Raw genomic sequence first — 18,353 nt, forward strand, 5'->3', positions numbered from 1 at the left:
TATTTTGATAATAACAGAGTTGCTATAGGAAATTCTGTTGCATTTCCTAAAGAAAATATGGTATAGTGCCAAGCATTTTGACTTATTTCACATCATTGACTAATTTGTAACCAAGCAGAATTTCTCAATTACATCCTTTTACTTCACCAGGATTTTGTAACTGCATTTTCCTGTTGCAAGATGCTTTTTATTAAGAGAATATACTTCTAGAAGTTATGCAAAAATTCAATCATTTGCATTATCAGTGGTGAGAGTTTGGACTGAAGCAATTACTCAGTTGAATTGCACGATGATTTCTTCTACATACATTTAATAGTATAAGCAATGATAAAACCTGACATTCACAGAGTGTTTTCTATGTTTTAGGCACTGTTCTCAGAGATTTTTCTTGGATGAACTCATATATATATATATATATATATATATATATATATATATATATATATATATAATCATTTTGATGCTCAATATTATTAGTAAGTACTATTATTTTCTGTTTCTCAAAAATTAATGAGTAAGGCAAGTCTTACAACTAGAAAATAAGGGCAATTATCTGTTCTCATGGATAGATTAAACCCAAATTAATCTGTTGTCAACTGTTGGAAAAAAAACTATTTTCATGCTATTAATTCAGTTTCATTTATTTCATTCATCCATTTAATATATAAATATTATGTGCCAAATACTAGAATACAGGATTCTAGTGGGGGGTACAACAACCAATCAATCAATTTTAAAAATTCTCTTCTCTCATGAACTTAATATTCTGAGGTTAAAAATAAATACCAAGCAAATAAATATATACTATGTCTGGTAGTCCTAAATGCTATGAAGAAACCAGTGTTAGGTTAAAATACAGAAAAATACATTTGGAGATTGTCTCTTATATGAGTAGGTCAGAAAAAGTACGAGATTCTCTCTAACTAGTCGACACAGGTGCAGAGAATGGAGAGAGGCAGGAAAGGGAGCCAGGAGTCAACAGAATGTAAATACTCCAAGCAGAGGAAAAACTCATCCAATCCTGACATGGAATCATGTCTGACATGTTTGAAGAATAGCAAGGAGGCATGTAAGGAAGGAGGAGTTGGTAGAAGACATCAGGATATAGCCACTGTTCAGAGCTTGTGGCTGTATAGTTCATCAGATCAGTAGGGCACTAAATGACTTTGAATTTTACTCTGAGTGACATGTAAGGCACAAGAACATTTTCATCAGATCAATGTTTTTACTTGACTTTTATTTCAAATGGATTGCACTAGTTACTTTGTGGAGAATGGAATATATAGGAATAAGAGTGAAAACAAGGACATAAATTAGGCTACTATACTATCCCAGGGGGACCATATGGTGAGACTGGACCAGGAAGATATGATTGGAAGTAGTTAAATGGTATAGGTTTGGCTATGTTTTGATGATAGACACAGCATCATTTGTCAATGAAGGAGTGCAAGAAAGAGTGAATTACAGTGAATCACAGGTCTGAACAAACAGATGAATGGAAATCCATTCACTGAGATGGGAATAATTCTAGTAAAATAAGTTGTGAAAGACAAAATTAATTATATCAGACATGCTACATTTAAGATATCTATTTAACATCCAAGTGCAGATGACACACAAGCAATTAGACATATTAGTCCAAATCTGAACTGTACATAGAAAATTTTGAATTGAATTATTTCATCAAAACCTAATGAGAACACAGAATAACTGAGTGTAGATAAGAAAAAGAAGAAATCCAAGAACTTAAGATGAGAAGGGGTCCAGAGAGACTGAAATAATTTCCATTATGGAAGAAAAAAATGAAAGAGAGAATGGAACATTTTTTATGAAACTTTGAAAAGTACCTCTAAAAAGAAGAAATGATGTATTGATATAATAAAATTACTAAAAAAATTGCCATTGGATTAATCTATATTGAGATCTTGGTGAATCTGATAGAAGGGGTCCCAGTAGAGAAGAGAACTCATTGAGGTGAAGTGAAAGTATAGACAGCAAGTTCAGATAACTGTAATTTTTATAGCAACTTTATCAATATGTTTTCTTTCATAAAATAGACAATAATTTTTAATTTTACTATAAAAAAGTGGTGCAGAATTGGAGAAGGACCTGAAACAGAGTATATATTGAAGAGAGGTGGGTTTTCAAAAACCAGTCAATTAATTATTATTTTTTAATATTAGAGATTTTGCACTATGTGCATATGAAAGCAATTGTGTAAGACATGTTTGCAAAAATGAAAACATTTAAGCCTCTAGAAGAGATAGCATAAAAGGTAGAAGTTGAGAGGTTAGCTTTAGCCAAAAGGAAAGGTAATGTTTCTCTAATATTAAGAGAGAAGTTAGCATGCATAGAGAAGCAAGTAAGTTGTTACATTGGCTAGTGACATTTTATAAAGTCTACTGATTGGTTTCAGTTTTCTCAGTAAAGTCTACAAGAGGTCAACAACTAGCAATGCAAAGATAGGGGAGGATCTTTAAAAGTCATACCTGAGGGGAACAATATGGAATAGTCCTTGGGAGAATGAACAGATTAGAAATTATGGTTTGGCTGCATAAAAGACCCATATGAAGTTAAAGGTAACACATTCAGAATAATACTAATCAGCATGATTGGCAATTTTTTAATGACAAAAGGAGGTATTAAAACAAATTCAGAGTGAATACTGAGTTGGATATAACCAAGTATTAATCGAGGGAGACTTTGCCAAGGTATGCCACAGGACCGGGGACAGCAGAGAAATTGAGGGCATTCTATGAAGTGAAATAAGCCAGACATAGAAAGACAAGTAAGATCTCACAGAGTAGAGAGTAGAATGGTGGTGCCATAGGCTGTTGTGGGTAGGTGCTGGTGAGAAGTTGGTCAAAAGAGACAAAGTTACAGTTGGAGATATAAATTCAAGAGATCTATTTCACAGCAAGGTGACTCTAGTTAATGATGATATATTGTATGTGTGCAAAATGTTAAGAGAGGGAATGTTGAATATTCTCACCACAAAAAAAGATACTTAAATGAAATCATGCCTCTTTTACTTAGCTCATTTAACCACTCGACAGTGTTGTATGTATACAATGAATTTGTGCAATTTTATCTGCCAGTTAAAAATAAATACTTAATATTTTTTGAAAGAAGTAAAAAAGAAAGAAACCTTGAATGTCTACTAAGGAGTGAGTAAAGTGGTGATGTTATGAGGACTGTGAGCTGAGTAAGAATGGATGGAGATTCTACATCAGGGGAGGAACAGTGAATGCTGGGGGTAGCCATGTATAACTCAGAGATTCTGATAGGGTAAAATTATTTTATAATGGCCTTTATAAGTAGGGAAAATGTCACTTGATGGCTTTCAGTTCAGACTCAAATGTACCTTTCTCTTTTGAAAATTTCTTTCTCCTAATATCTATGAGTACATAGATTTCAGTGATTAGTATTAAAATTATGAAATTTTAAAAAGTATTTTTAAAAAGAGGTAAACATTAGGTATAAATTATATTTCAATGTTACTTGGGGTGAATGAATCTGTTTAGGTTGTAGACAAGCAATCGGATTTTGTGTGTGTGTATACATATATATGAGTATATACATATGCATGTTACATATACACAAAGAAACATGCATACATATACACATACATATATCAGTAAAAAATAAACAGACATGGGAAAGCAGTAGGGTAACATGGAACTCAATGCAATTATTTTTAGTAGTTTCAAGTACCAGATTCAGAATTTATGCAGAGGAAACTTTTAGCTTGAATGAGTTAAAGCTTTTGGATTTGAAAACCTGTCTGTTTCTTAATATAATCAGATATGTGAGTCTCTGTAAACTTTCTTTGCTTTCAAAGGCAAACATAATTAATAATTTCTGTAAAGGTCTTTAATCGTTCCAACATCTGTTCTTGGTTTACTATAAAAACCATGTCTCTGATCTCATGTGTTGAACTACTGTATGTTTGCCACTGTCTATTTCCTGTGAAAAAATACATCAAACAATAATAGCTTTTGTTCCTAATGTTCCAACCACTAAAACAGCTGAACAAATAACATCCATGCTTTCATTTAGAATAATTTATTCCATGTACATGTTTATGCAGAGTCATTTGGCTTATTGGATGTTTCATCATTTAAAAATCAAATCTCAGAATTTTAGACTACTGAAAACTCTGCTCTAATAGTTTCCTCGTGCTTATAGTAATTCTCTTAATGGCATTTCCTTCCTAATTCATCATCTTATTTTGTGTATGATTTGGTATATATAAGTAGAAGTGGTTAAAAATCTCTTTTATTAACAAAGTTAGCGGAAATTTCCATTGGAGGCCACACATTTTGCAAATAACATTTAAAGATTAAATAATTTGGCATTTAAACCATAAAAAGTAACTATGTTTGCTCTTTTGTTGCCTAAAGAAATAATAACTATAGATTAGTAATGATCTAAATTATAATACATTTTTCTGAGCTCAACACACTCCAGATGACTTAATGGTAGGCCAGGCAACACACAGCTAGCCTAACTTCCATTCTGAAAAATATCTTATTACATAAACTTTGCTAGCCAGACATGGAATAAGCTGTGTGCTGATTAAATAAGACAAATACAAACACTTTTTTAAAATCAAGAAAACCAGTTACTTAAAAATCAGTTCTAAATCATGTGCAGTGGCAACAGTTTGAAATATTTTTTAGCATGCAGACCTCTTCCACTCTTTTTTAAAAAATTAAGAATTATTTTTTAAATCTTGGTCACCACAACATTCCGTTGGAAACCAAACCCTGCAGTCAGTCATTCAGCTAACCAGTAGACCCAGTGTCTAATAGACCATCTGGAAAGCTCAGGACACCTAACGTTTTCAGTTTAATTCAGATATTGTAATCTGTGAGTAAAGTGATATCAACTGTCAGTTTTAAGGTTTGAGTTTGGAACAAGGTCAATATTCCATCAGAATTCAGCTACTTTGAGGAATAACCACTTTGTTGATTGTAGTATATTCTAATATAGGATATAATGACCTGTTTGTTTCTAGGGTTGCTTTAACAAAATACCACAAACTAAGTATCTTAGAAGATTAGCAATGTATTATCTCACCATTCCCGAGGTCAGAAGTTTGAAATCAAGGTGTCAGCCAGGCCATAATTATCCAAGGAAAAATTTATTTTGGCTTTCCTAGCTTTGGCGAGTTCCTTGACTTCTAGTAGCAATGACTACTGTCTTCACGTAGCATTCTCTTGTGTGCATGTCTCACTGCACCCAAAATGTTCCCTTCTCATAAGAACAGAACATATAAAAAATTAGGACTTCATTTTAACTGAATTGCCTCTGTAGACCTAATCTCCAAATATGATGAAATTCTACAATACTAGTGGTTAGGTATCTTTTTTTGGAGTAGGGGATTTTGGGGCAGGAGAATTTAACTCATAACAAAGTCTTTTTGTGTTGCCAGCCAGTTTTCTCGTAGGTATGAGATAGGTGTGTTTTATGGCTCAAATTTTTTCAGCAATGTTACACTAAAATTTTATATGTTTGTGATTGGTAACATGTAATTAGTGTTTTTTTAATAACCTTATATAAAAATGTTATTAACAACTAGAGTATTTCATAAAGAAAATTATGGCTTGGTAACTATTTCACAAATCTAGGGTTGTTTAGCTTGGAAGCTCTCAGAAGATACCACTTGTCTCACATCCAAGGGTGTGAATGGAATTCCTTCCACTCACCCTGACTCTCTGCTTGAGTCAAACCCTCAACCATAGTGGTGAGCACAGCTCTGGTTATTTATATCATTGTGACATCAAAAACTCTGATAGCTGCAAACAGCAATGTTTGATAGCTTCTCTGAAAGTTTGTGCTTAAGTTAATTTCTTATCTTCTTTATAACTTGTCAGAAGACCAAGAAGGACCTCAAATATTCAACGTGGTTTCATAATATCACATATTCTTTTTCCATTCTTTTCTCTACAATCAAAAGCTGATTTTTACAAATACATTACTAATTTATTTTAAAACAGTCCACCAGAGATAGTTTAACTAACTGATGGCTTATATTCATTTAATTTGAAAATAATTGCTATGTTTACTTGCTACCAATTTCTCTAAATTTTTTCTAATTCTTAACTTTGTTCAGACACAGCTTTCTTTAAAACAATGACTTGCTCTATCATGTTCATTTTCAAGAAGAATTTTTTTTTAAAAAGCTCTTTCATCTTCATGGAGGCATGTAACAAAAATGTATATATTTGCATTATGTAAACATGCTGTGAGACAACTTACACATTACTAAAAGATTATGCAAACTTAGATATTTAACAGATCCACCATTTCACATGGTTTGTTTTGTATTTAGGTGAGATAAGTTCAGATCTGCACAGAAAAATTCAAATATGTAATTTGTATTGTTCACAAGATTCACCATAAAGTACACTAAAACTCCAAAAGGTATTTATACTGTATAATTAAAACATTGTACTCTTTGTTGAATACCTTTGGCAGCCACTGTTTTATTCACTGAGTTCAACTTTTTTGGATTCCACCTGTAAGAGAGATCATACCATATTTGCCTTTCTTTACTTGACTTATTTTGCTTAGCTTAATCTCTGCCAGATTCATTCACATTCCTGCAAGTGACCAAAGAATTTTGTTCTTTTTTAAGTTGACTAGTAGAACATTTTCTTTATCCACTTGTCTGTCAATGGGCACTAAGGTTTATCCCATGTCTTTGCTATTGTGAATAATGCTGCACAGAACCTGCAAGTACAGATATCTTTTTGACAAATTTATTTCATTTTGTTTGCATATATGTACTCAGAAGAAAAATTAAAATTCAACATTTTTTCATATTAAAGACTCTCAATAAATTAAGTGTAGGAGGAATATATGTTAACATAATGAAAATCATATGTGATATACCCACAGTAACATCATACTCAATGGTGAAAAGCTTAAAGCTTTTCTTCTAAGATCAGGAACAGGACAAGGATACCCAACTTCATCACTTTAATTCAATATAGTTCTGGAAGTCTTAGCTTAGCTAGAGCAATTAGACAAGAATAAAAATAAGCATCAAAATCATAAAGGAAGTAAAATAGTTTGTTAATGACATGATCTAATGTATAGAAAATCCTAAACATACTATTAAAAAATGGTTAAGGATAATAAAGGTACTCAGTGAAATTATAGGTTATGCAATTAACATTAAAAATCTGTTATGTTTCTAAACACTAGTAACAAACCATATGAAAAATAAATTAATAAAATATCCCAATTATTATGCCATGAAAAAGTAAAATATTTAGAGTTGGGTGCATTCACACAGGCCTGTAATTTCAGAGGCTTGGGAGGCTGAGGCAGGAGCATTGCAAGTTCATAGCCAGCTGCAGCAACTTAGGGAGACCCTGTCTCTAAAAATAAGTCAGGGGTTGGGGATGTGGCTTAGTGATTAAGCACCCCTGGGCTCATTCCCTAATACCAAAGTAAAATAAAAAATTTAGGAATAAATTAAACAAAGGGGATGAAAGATCTATACAATAAATACCATAAAATATTGATGAAAGAAATTACAGCAGATACAAATTAATGGATAGATCCTGTGTTCATGGATTGGAAGAATTAATATTGTTGAAATGTTTACACTATCCTAATGGGTCTTCAGATTCAATGCAATCCCTATCAAAATTCTAATATAATTTTTTATGTTAATAAGAAAATAATACTAAAATTTTATGGAGCCATAAAAGATATAGAATAGACAAGGCGATCATGAATGAAAAGAACAAAGCTAGATGGACAAAATTAAATGTAATAAAATACAATAAAACACTGTGCTCTTCTGTAAGGGATGTCAGAATGCCATATGTAAAACAATCAGTCTTTAAAGTGCTTGTCAGTGCATTCTGATATTTTCTATTCTTTTACCAGCTTATGCATTTCTATTTTCTTTTAGATTGTGGTAGTCCCCCCCTAATCTATGAACCATATATTCCAATGACAGAAACTGTGGGTTGTACTGAACCTTTTGCATACTATGTTTTTACCTTTATGTACACACCTGTGATAAGCTTAATTCATGGTTCTAACACCATAAGAGATTATAGCAATAATAAAATAAAGCGATTAATTTAACAAAATAAGTTATATAATGTGCTCTCTCTCTCTCTCTCTCTCTCTCTCTCTCTCTCTCTCTCTCTCTCAAATTATCTTACAGTTCTTCAGCTTTAGCTGCACCCCCAGCTCTTTTTATCTTTTATTTTGAGACAGGGTCTCACTAAGTTGCATAGGGCCTTGCTAAGTTTCTGAGGCTGACTTTGAACTTGTGATCCTTCTGCCTGGGCTTCCTGATCTGCTGGGATTACATGTGTTCACTACCACACCTGATGGGTTTATTCTTAAGTGTTACATGAACCCAAGTACTGTGATACTGCTACCATTAGTCTGATGACCAAGACAGCTATGAAGTGATTAACTGGATACCCTGTAAGTAATGGATATGCTGAAGGGATGATTCATATCCTGGGTGGGATGGTGTGTGACAGAGAGAGATTTCATTGCAATGCTCAGAATGGTCTGCATTTAAAAACATATGAATTGTTTCTTGCTTGAATTTTCCATTTCATATTTGACCATGGCTAACTGAAAATTGAAAAGCAAAATTGCAGGTAAGGGGAAATTACTCTATTTTGATTTCTTAAAAGTTCTAGACATGATGTATTAATGATAGTTTATAAATCACCACTGAGTAACTATTCATGGATTGAAAACCACACGATTAAATTATATGCTCTGAGAATGTTGGATTTGGTGACTTTATACACACACAGACACACACACACACACACACACACACACACACACTGTGTTAGAGATACTGCTGTTCACCTGGTACTCTACTGGTCAGGAATGCACATTTGCTATTGTGCCTCATTACTTCTGCAACATAGTTCAGCATGGTTCTAGATTAATATTGCTTTCCTAGTGAAAAATGTCCCCTTTGTGGAATAATGCATTCTATCTATGATCCTCAAAAGCATCTTGGAGAAGGGCTGAAATTCAGCTTCTCCATATTTTTCTCTCGACCATATTTCATTTCATTGACTCAAGAAATATTCATGGAACACTTCGTATATGCAGGATGCTATGCTAAACATTGACATTTCATCAGCAAGTCAATGCAGACTTGAGCTGTACCCTCACAGAGATTATAATTAGGTGAGGGAAATAAAAACATGTATTTACATTAAATAATGTAGAATTGTAGCATTTCATGGCATGGATAACAGAGATACTCTGGTTTCCAAAATTCCTCTCCCTGATGTTTTCCCCTCCTCCCACCTTCCTTTTCCCACTATATGTTCTCTGTGTTAAAGTACCACAAGTGTACTGCCTACCACAGCTCCCCTCCAAAAAAGGAAAAAAAAATCAATGTTCACCCCACAATATATACAGGCACACAGATAAAATATTACATTGTCTTTTGGTAGGGGGTAAGGTAGGAATGTAGGAATATTGGAAGAATGGAAGGAAGGAAGGAAGGAAGGAAAAAAGGAAGGAAGGAAGGAATTAGGAAGGAAGGAAGGAAGGAAGGAAGAAAAATTCTGACTTATTCCCTGCAAACTCATTTCCAAATACAGACTTGCAATAGAATTCATTTGAATTTGAGGATTTCCAGCAATGCTATTTGATAAAGCAAAAGAACAGCCCCACAATTTTCATGAAATCAATTTTCTTTGATACATGAATTTTGTCATGGAGGGCAGAGATCTGCACCTTTACTTTTCCTGAGGCAGGTAGAGCCATGCAGATTCATAGGACAAAACAAATTTGCAACCTTTGTTCTTTCATTTGAACTGATTACTCCTTATCAAAATAGATTCTCTTTAAGTTTCACTCAGGCTTCCAGTCAGGAATGGTTTTCTTGAACAGTATTGGCAGGAGGCTTTTACTTTCATTAGGATTTTCAGCTTTAGTGTCAGGTTGAGTACAGAGTTGATTAAATTATTCTATTTCATTTCTAAGATACCATTTTTAAATGTCAAATCATTGCTAGATGCTAGACCTTTATTTGTATTTTAAAAGTGTATTTCAGCCTGCTTTTAAAGAAAAAAATACCCCCTAAAATATTGAATCAATAGGGTCTAAATGATGGACGTTTATGCAGTTGCATCAGTTGTCTGAAAATAAAACCTATGATACAGATGTCTCTTGCAAGCTGTGAACCAGTGGTAAAAGGAAGGGAAGAGGAGGAGGAAACAGTGGTTACCATTTTATTTTTTTTTAGCAGGTGCCATATGAATATCACCAGTAATTCTGATTTGCAGTGGTAATATCTTCAAAATGAGTTCTTAGGAGGAAAAGTGCATTTAGTGTTAGAGATATAGATAGTTTGTAAAAACTAAAAGTTAGCCTAGTATCACATTTAATATATTGCTCTGAAGAGAGCACCCTGCCTAAATGGAAATAGAATCCAGTGTATATTTTATTTCATATATATGTTTTTCAAATCAGTCAACAACAGTTTGATTACAGGGTTTCTTCTCTCCTTTAATTCACAAATTGTCTCCAAACAATTAGAAAATGTAAGATAAGGAGTTAAAACAAGACATTTTATACTCATTTTTATTATATTAATATAAAAGCTTTACTTAGCTACAAGGTTATATGGCATTAAACCTGTATGTAAACTGTTACTATTACTTACAGTTTTATACAGGATAGAAAAGATCTGGATTAGGTAATTGCAAATAAATTATTATTGGCACATAAATAACAAGGGGAACAACTGTTAACTCATTAGTTAAACTTGTCAAATAATTACAGAATAATTGCAGCTCTCATCAGCAACTGTTATAAGCTGATGAAATTTGTTTCAATAGAACATGTATAAATTTGCACTTTGTTGAAACATCTGCAAACTGTGGTAAACACTTTTAGTGCATAGGGCTAGAGGCATTTTTGAAGTGACTTTGAAAATGTTCAAGCCAGTAGTTTTTTTCCTTCACATTTTGTTTCCGATAAACTTTTCCTTTTTGATTCTTCTCTCCTTTTTCTCTTTCTCTTCTCCTTGTCAAATAATTACAGAATAATCGCAGCTCTCATCAGCAACTGTTATAAGCTGATGAAATTTGTTTCAATAGAACATGTATAAATTTGCACTTTGTTGAAACATCTGCAAACTGTGGTAAACACTTTTAGTGCATAGGGCTAGAGGCATTTTTGAAGTGACTTTGAAAATGTTCAAGCCAGTAGTTTTTTTCCTTCACATTTTGTTTCCGATAAACTTTTCCTTTTTGATTCTTCTCTTCTTTTTCTCTTTCTCTTCTCCTTATTTTCCTCTTACTCTTCCAATCTATTTTTATAAGAATTTTAAACACAGTACATGTGGTTCACATCTTTAAACTCTGAACCTAAAGCTCTTATATCTTTGAATGTAGTTTTTATAATGCAATAGATTTTATACTTATGTAGTAAAAATGAATTCCCAAATCAAATCCAAATATGTAATGATGTTTTCTATTTGGACAGTTCTCTCATCTAAGATTCAGACATTCATCGACAAATATTTGTTGAACACAAGCTATATACAAAATACATGAGCTGTAGAATTGAAAAAGAGATCAATTTGTATCCAGAATTAATTTAATTAGATGGACTGTGTTCAAACTCCAAGTGATTTAGTTAAATTTTTCATAGTTCTAGGTTATACTAATGGCATAACTAATACTTTATAATTGGATTAAGAATGCATAAGAAGAATAGAGATTTGGAATAGAAACCAACCTTGAAACCTGCCTTTTTCATAAACTCCTTAGGTAATCCCTGGCAAAATTTTCTTGGCTCTAAACTCTGAACAAATTATTCTTTCTTCCATCTCAACTTCTACCATGTGAGTTAAGGTGCTTTTATCCAGATGCTACCTCACAGCCTCCTTTACACAGTAGCTTCTGCCTCAGCCTCTGCCCATTACACTCCATTAAGCACAAAGTCAGAGTAATTTTTCAAAAAAACGCACAAGTCAGATTACATTGCAATCTTAAAACTCTCCAATGCTTAATGCACTGACAGTGAATGCTGAGCTCTCTACCTGTGAGGCTGCTATCTAATCTTCCAAATTCACATTATTGAACTCAAATTGAGCTTCACTAGTCCTTTCTTTTGCTTGTGCAAATCCAATTATTTTGCAATTTAAACTCTATAAATTTTCATTTTTATCTGTCTATATGATATTTCACTAACTCCCTGTGCATTTGATTTCATACCTGGGGTCAACTTCTTAGCTCTAGACTTAAGTTCTATCTCATCAGAGAACTCTCTCTTTTCCACACAGTCTATGATCATTCTTCATAAACTCAACAAATATTTATTGAGTACCTGTGAACTGAGTCCTGGCCAGTTAATCTATATCATATCACTAAGCTATTAATTCCTTCATACATAAGATAATTGTTATTTATCTCATCTATGTATTTATTTACTTATGTATTCTGTCGTTTCACAAGTTTTAACATCCAAGAGGCAAATTTTTGTTGGTCTTATCCATAGACATGTCTACAGGGCTAAACATAGGATCTGGCATTTTATAAGCACTTAACAAATATTTTAAATAAATGAATGATTTCAGAATATTTTTTGAGAGGCATTATGTGTCAATCATTCAGAGTTGCTTAGCACACAGTTTTTGCCATCAAGATTGAAGGGAAGCAAATAAAAAAAGAATTTATTCATTCAACAAATATTTTTTAAACATCAAATAAGCATCCTCTATGTCCTATGTGAGATACTAGCTGAGAAGTTATGAATAAAACATAACTTCAGTCACAAGAAATTGACATCAAGGAGAACAAAAATTTTTATGGGCATGCACTTAAAATAGGTAAGAGGGTAAATTTTATATTGTGTGTTTTTTGACAAAATTAAAATATTAAAAGATTTGTTACATTAATTATATTTGAGGCACATTCTTTGATAAAGAAATACAAGTGTCTATGAAATTGCTTAATAGAAAGATTTGAGAAGAAAAAAGAAACATTGGAAATTTGTTTCACTGTTCTGGAAAACAGAAGGTTCAAAGGAGAGTTTTGTTGAAAAAGTTACCTTTATATGGGAAATGAAAGACAGGAATTGCCTGATTTAAGACAAGCATAAAAGTTCTAGGCATAGTTTCAGACTTTTAAAAATGGAGTCAGAGCAAAGGGCACATTAGAAGACTAAGATGAGTTTGAAGGAGTCACTAGTGATGGGATTGCATGATGTTTCAGGGTGGGGGATTCTGAAGACACAGTAAATTTAATTTGGGGTTTTAAAGGATTTTTCTGAAGGAAAAGTTACAAAATCTGAGTTGAGCACTGAGTGTGATTAGGGAAGGTGAACAAAATTTACTTCATATTATCCCTGCCAATCCTCTGGAAGAAAAACATGCTTTAAAAAGTGTTTCAAAAATGGAGTTAAGCTGGAAGTAAAAACAAGGAAGGGAATTACTGTCAGAGAGAATCAATGGAATAAATACAGGGCTTTTAAAAAATCTAATAGTACACATTTCCTTCTTTCACTTAAATGAAAATAGCAATGAAAAACATGATGGACATATAATCATCAAATAAGATGGTGCGTGTATCAGCTGACAATGTCTATCATAATCACAAACTGGATGGCTCAATCAGTGGAAATTTATCATTTTACTCTTCTGGAAAACACAAGTCCAAACTTCCAGGGTTGTTTCCTTCTGAGCATTGAAGGAGAGAAAATGTTCCAGCATACTCCTTGGTGTGTAGGTTGACATTGTCTTCTTGTGTCTCTTTATATCATCTCCCAATGTCAATTTTTGTGTCTACAAGTTTTCCCTTCTTATAAGGACCCAAGATATATTGGAAAAGGTCCTACCTTAATGATCTTACTTTAAATTTATTATCTCCTTAAAGATCCTGTCTTCAAATAATATTTCATTCTAGAGGAGGAGCATGGGAGGATTAGATGAACTCTAGATAGGGCAAAGGGGTGGGAGGGGAAAGAAGGGGGTATGGGGGTAAAAAAGAAGATGGAATGAGATGGATATCATTACCCTAAGTACATGTATGAAGACACTAATGGTGTGAATGTATTTTGAGATATGAAAAATAGTGCTCTATATGTGTAATATGAATTGTATTGCATTCTGTTATCATGTATAACAAATTAGAATAAAATAACTTAAAAGAAAAAATTGTAAAAAAAAAGTCAGATTGCATTCTAAGTTACTGGGAATTGGGATTTCAATATATAAATTACAGGGGAATACAGTCAGCTTATAACAGTTTGTCAAAGTGTTTTTGTGAACAGTAAACTATCAAAAACAAATTAGCATTCACAATACTACATATTCCACTGGGTAACTGCAAGGATCCAAAGGTATTGCTTATGAATACATAATTTCAAGGAAAAAAATGTATTCTTAAGACACTTAGGAATGTGAAAATACATTCATAGGTATGGATTAAGATTCTTAAAAGTTTTCAAAAGACATTGATCAGGTGCTCACTTTGGCAGCACATATACTAAAATTGGAATGATACAGAGAAGATTAGCATGGCCCCTATGCAAGGATGACATGCAAATTCATGAAGTATTCCATAATTTTTAGCACAGGAATTAAAATCAAGAAACAATGAATGGGATGGATTTAAACTCAAAAGCTTCTTCTCAGCAAAAGAAATAATCAGTGAAGTGAATAGAGAGCCTACAGAATGGGAACAAATTTCTAGAACATGCACATGAGATAGCGCACTACTCTCTAGGTATTTAAAGAACTCAAAAATCTTAACACCAAAAAACAAACAAACAAACAAACATACAAAAAACTCAAATAAGTCAATCAATAAATGGGCCAAGAAAATGAACATACACTTCTCAGAAGATGATATACAATCAATCAACAAATATATGAAAAAATGCTCAATATCTCAAGCAATTAGAGAAATGCAAATCAAAACTAATCTAAGATTTCATCTCACTCCTGTCAGAATGGCAGCTATTAAGAATACAAACAACAATAAGTGTTGGCAAGGATGTGAGGAGAAGGGCACACTCATACATTGCTGGTGGGACTGCAAATTGTTGCAGTCAATATGGAAAGCAGTATGGAGATTCCTCAGAAAAATTGGAATGGAACCACCATTTGACCCAGTAATTCCACCCCTTGTTTTATACCCAAAGGACTTAAAAACAGTGTGCTACAGGGACACTACCACATCAGTGTTTATGGCAGCACAATTCACAATAACTAAATTGTGGAACCAACCTAGATGCCCTTAAGTAGATTAATGGATAAAGAAAATGTGGTATATATACACAATGGAATATTACTCAGCATTAAAAGAGAATATAATCATGACCTTTGCAGGTAAATGAATGGAGTTGGAGAATATAATGCTAATTGAAAAAAATCAAAAAAATCAAATTCCAAATGTCTTCTCTGATACAAGGATCTGTAAACAAGTCAAGATGGCTCCTGGCATTTTGCCAGAGGGAGTGGTTTGTGAAGTAATGCCAGTGAGCTATTAAGTGTGGAGATTCCTTATTGGTTGACTGCTGTATCTAGTTTATGTTAATTAAGATAAGCTGTGTGTAATGTATATATACCCCTCCTGTCCTACAATAAATGGCTCCCACTCCAGCTGTATCAATCTACACAAGTTGCTCTTCATCCCCCCTGTTATTTTGCTGCAGCCGGACTGCAGCACTGAATCATAATGGTGATGGGTGGGGGGCAGAGCATGGGAGAAACAGAGGAACTTTAAATAGGGCAAAGGGGAGAGGAAGGAGAGGAAGGCATGGGGGTAAGAAAGATGGTAGAATGAGATGAACATCATTACCTTAAATACATGTATGAAAACATGAATGGCATGACTTTACTTTGTGTACAACCAAAGACATAAGAAATTGTGCTCTATTTGTGTAATATGAATTGAATTTCATTCTGCTGTCACATATATCAAATTAAAATAAATAAAATTAAAAAGAGGAAAAAAGCCATTGATTAGGAAGTAAGAAACATTTATGGCTCTTGCCTAAATTTCAAAAAAGAAATTGTATAATTAAAAGAGATAGCAAAAAGAAGACTCATATTTGAGTATAGGCTAAATATGTCTTATTTGAAATGTTTGAGAGCCTAAATGTGTTAGATGGTTTGGATTTAGGAATATTCACAAAAACATTATGAGATGTCATGGAGGTGAGACCCAAGTTAAAATATGAAATTCATTTGTGTTTCACATGTCTTAAACACATAACCTGAAGATATTTTGTACAACCTTTTTTAATGCACCTGCATTATGACTACAACCTATTACATGAGGCCAAGTGTGGCATTTCCCATTTGTGAAATCTTACTGGCAATCAAAGAGTTTCAGATTTGGGTAAATGTCAGATTTCAGGTTTTTTTTTTTAATTAGGCATGTGCAAACTGAAATATATGGAGGACAGCTGGAGTGAAAGATAAAGAAGACTAGAATTAGAAGACAGAACCTAGGAAAAGATATGTCTAATGTGGAGATTACTATATTGTATTTTGTATATTGTACTATATTGTATTAGTACGTATAAAAATAATTTATTTTGTGTTATGTTGCCCCACTTTGTTCCTGAGCAAAATTAATGCCCAAAATCTTCATTTTGTTTTCAGTATGGTCAAATTTTGGAAAATTAGACTTATTAATCAGGATTTTCCAGGGAAACAGGCCAGTGAAATAGAAGAGACAGAGAAATAATAGAGAATGAAACTTCTTATAAGGAATTGACCCACATGGTTATGGAAGCAGAGAGGTTTCATGATCTGCCATCTACTACCTGGAGACACAGAAAAACATTTTCATAGTTCAAAGGTTTGAGAACTAGAAAACTGATGGTGTAGACTCCAGTTCGAACCTAAAACCTGAGAACCAGGAGCACAGAGGGTAGGAGAAGACTGACATCCTAGCTAGAGCAGTTAAGAAAAGAGTGAATTTAATTTTCCTTGGCCTTTTTATTCAGTTTGGGCCCTCAAGGGATCAGATGGGGAGGGCCACTTGTTTTCCTCAGTTCAATTCCTGTGATGAGCTCTGTCAGAAACACTATCACAGACCCATCTCCAAATAATACTCAACCACTTTTCTGGGTATTCCATGGTCTAATTAAGTTGAGGCAGAAGATTAATCATCATAGCTGGTGAAAGTGCTAAATAGTTCAACATTATTATGAAGATGTTCAGTGTTATAAGATAAAAAGTGAAGTTCCTAGTCATGGACCATGGAGATAAATTTAAAAACAAAATATCTGCTCATTTCTATTAAAATTGAGCTATCAGAGTTGTACACCAACTAAGAATTATACACTGTAACTTTTGAGTTATCACTTTTCCCCCAGATAGTTATCAGTGTCAAAAACAATTATAGTCAATTTTCTAAAGACTCTAAATTTTAGGTTTGGGTCTTAAAAATATGTATGATTGCCTCTTCATTTCACCAAATTTAGTTTTGCCTAATATTTCTTTCAGCTCAAATTCCTTTCTTTCTATTTTCTTAACCCTCTAAAATAGACCCTTGTCCACTCAAACTATTTTTCTTATGTCTTAGCTTTTCACTATGCCTGTATTCTGTTTTAAAATAATTCATCTCTTTCATTGTGAAAAGCTGCATTCACTTTTAAATGTTTTTCAAGTAATTAATAGTACAGCAGGGCTCACAATTAAAACAAACAAACAAAAACTGATATTTCTTTGCATGTGGGAAAATAAACAGGTAACCATTAGTTCTCTCAACAAATATTTGTCATTTTATAAAGGCAGTCACTTGCTAATGATTAATATTTTAATTCTCCTACATTAAGCTTTATAGTGCTATTTTTTTAAATTTAATAACTATGTTTTAATTGAAATCTTGAAAAATTAAGTACTTAGCTTATTTTACCAACTCCCTCCTATTTCTTTTCTCATTTATTTCTGATAGAGTTGGCTGTATTTTCATGTCTTAATTGGAAAACATTGTATTTAAATAATATGCACGGTATAGTCATTTTTGTATTTCTTCAACAGTTGACATTACCATTTGATTCTCAACTTTGAAGTATACAATAGCAATATCTACTTTTCTCTCCTTCATTGCTTAAAAAAACTAAATTCAATCTTATTTGCATGTACCTTTACATCTTCAGTGTTTATTTTGTTACTAAAATTACCCAGGTTTATACATTCATTCAAAAAGCTGAAGATCAATAAATGTATTTGTTTTATTATAACTATTCAGTATTTCAAAATACTGCAATTCATTTTCTTTAATGTAATTTTTAAAAATTTTCCTGTGGTTCCTGTTGCATTATTTCTACATTCTCTCATCTTCTCTGGAACTTTTAAGGATCTTTCC

The 18,353-nt window shown here is 32.9% G+C and overlaps 1 non-coding gene across 1 annotated transcript; it reads left to right on the plus strand.

The window, feature by feature from the left end:
- Positions 1 to 14,489: 14,489 nt before the first annotated feature.
- LOC143642359 (U6 spliceosomal RNA) lies at positions 14,490 to 14,596 on the plus strand. The gene has a single exon (XR_013155646.1). It is a non-coding gene; the product is annotated as a U6 spliceosomal RNA (small nuclear RNA).
- Positions 14,597 to 18,353: the final 3,757 nt, after the last annotated feature.

The sequence above is a fragment of the Callospermophilus lateralis genome, chromosome 11, assembly GCF_048772815.1.
Source record: "Callospermophilus lateralis isolate mCalLat2 chromosome 11, mCalLat2.hap1, whole genome shotgun sequence".
In the NCBI taxonomy this organism is placed as follows: domain Eukaryota; kingdom Metazoa; phylum Chordata; class Mammalia; order Rodentia; family Sciuridae; genus Callospermophilus; species Callospermophilus lateralis.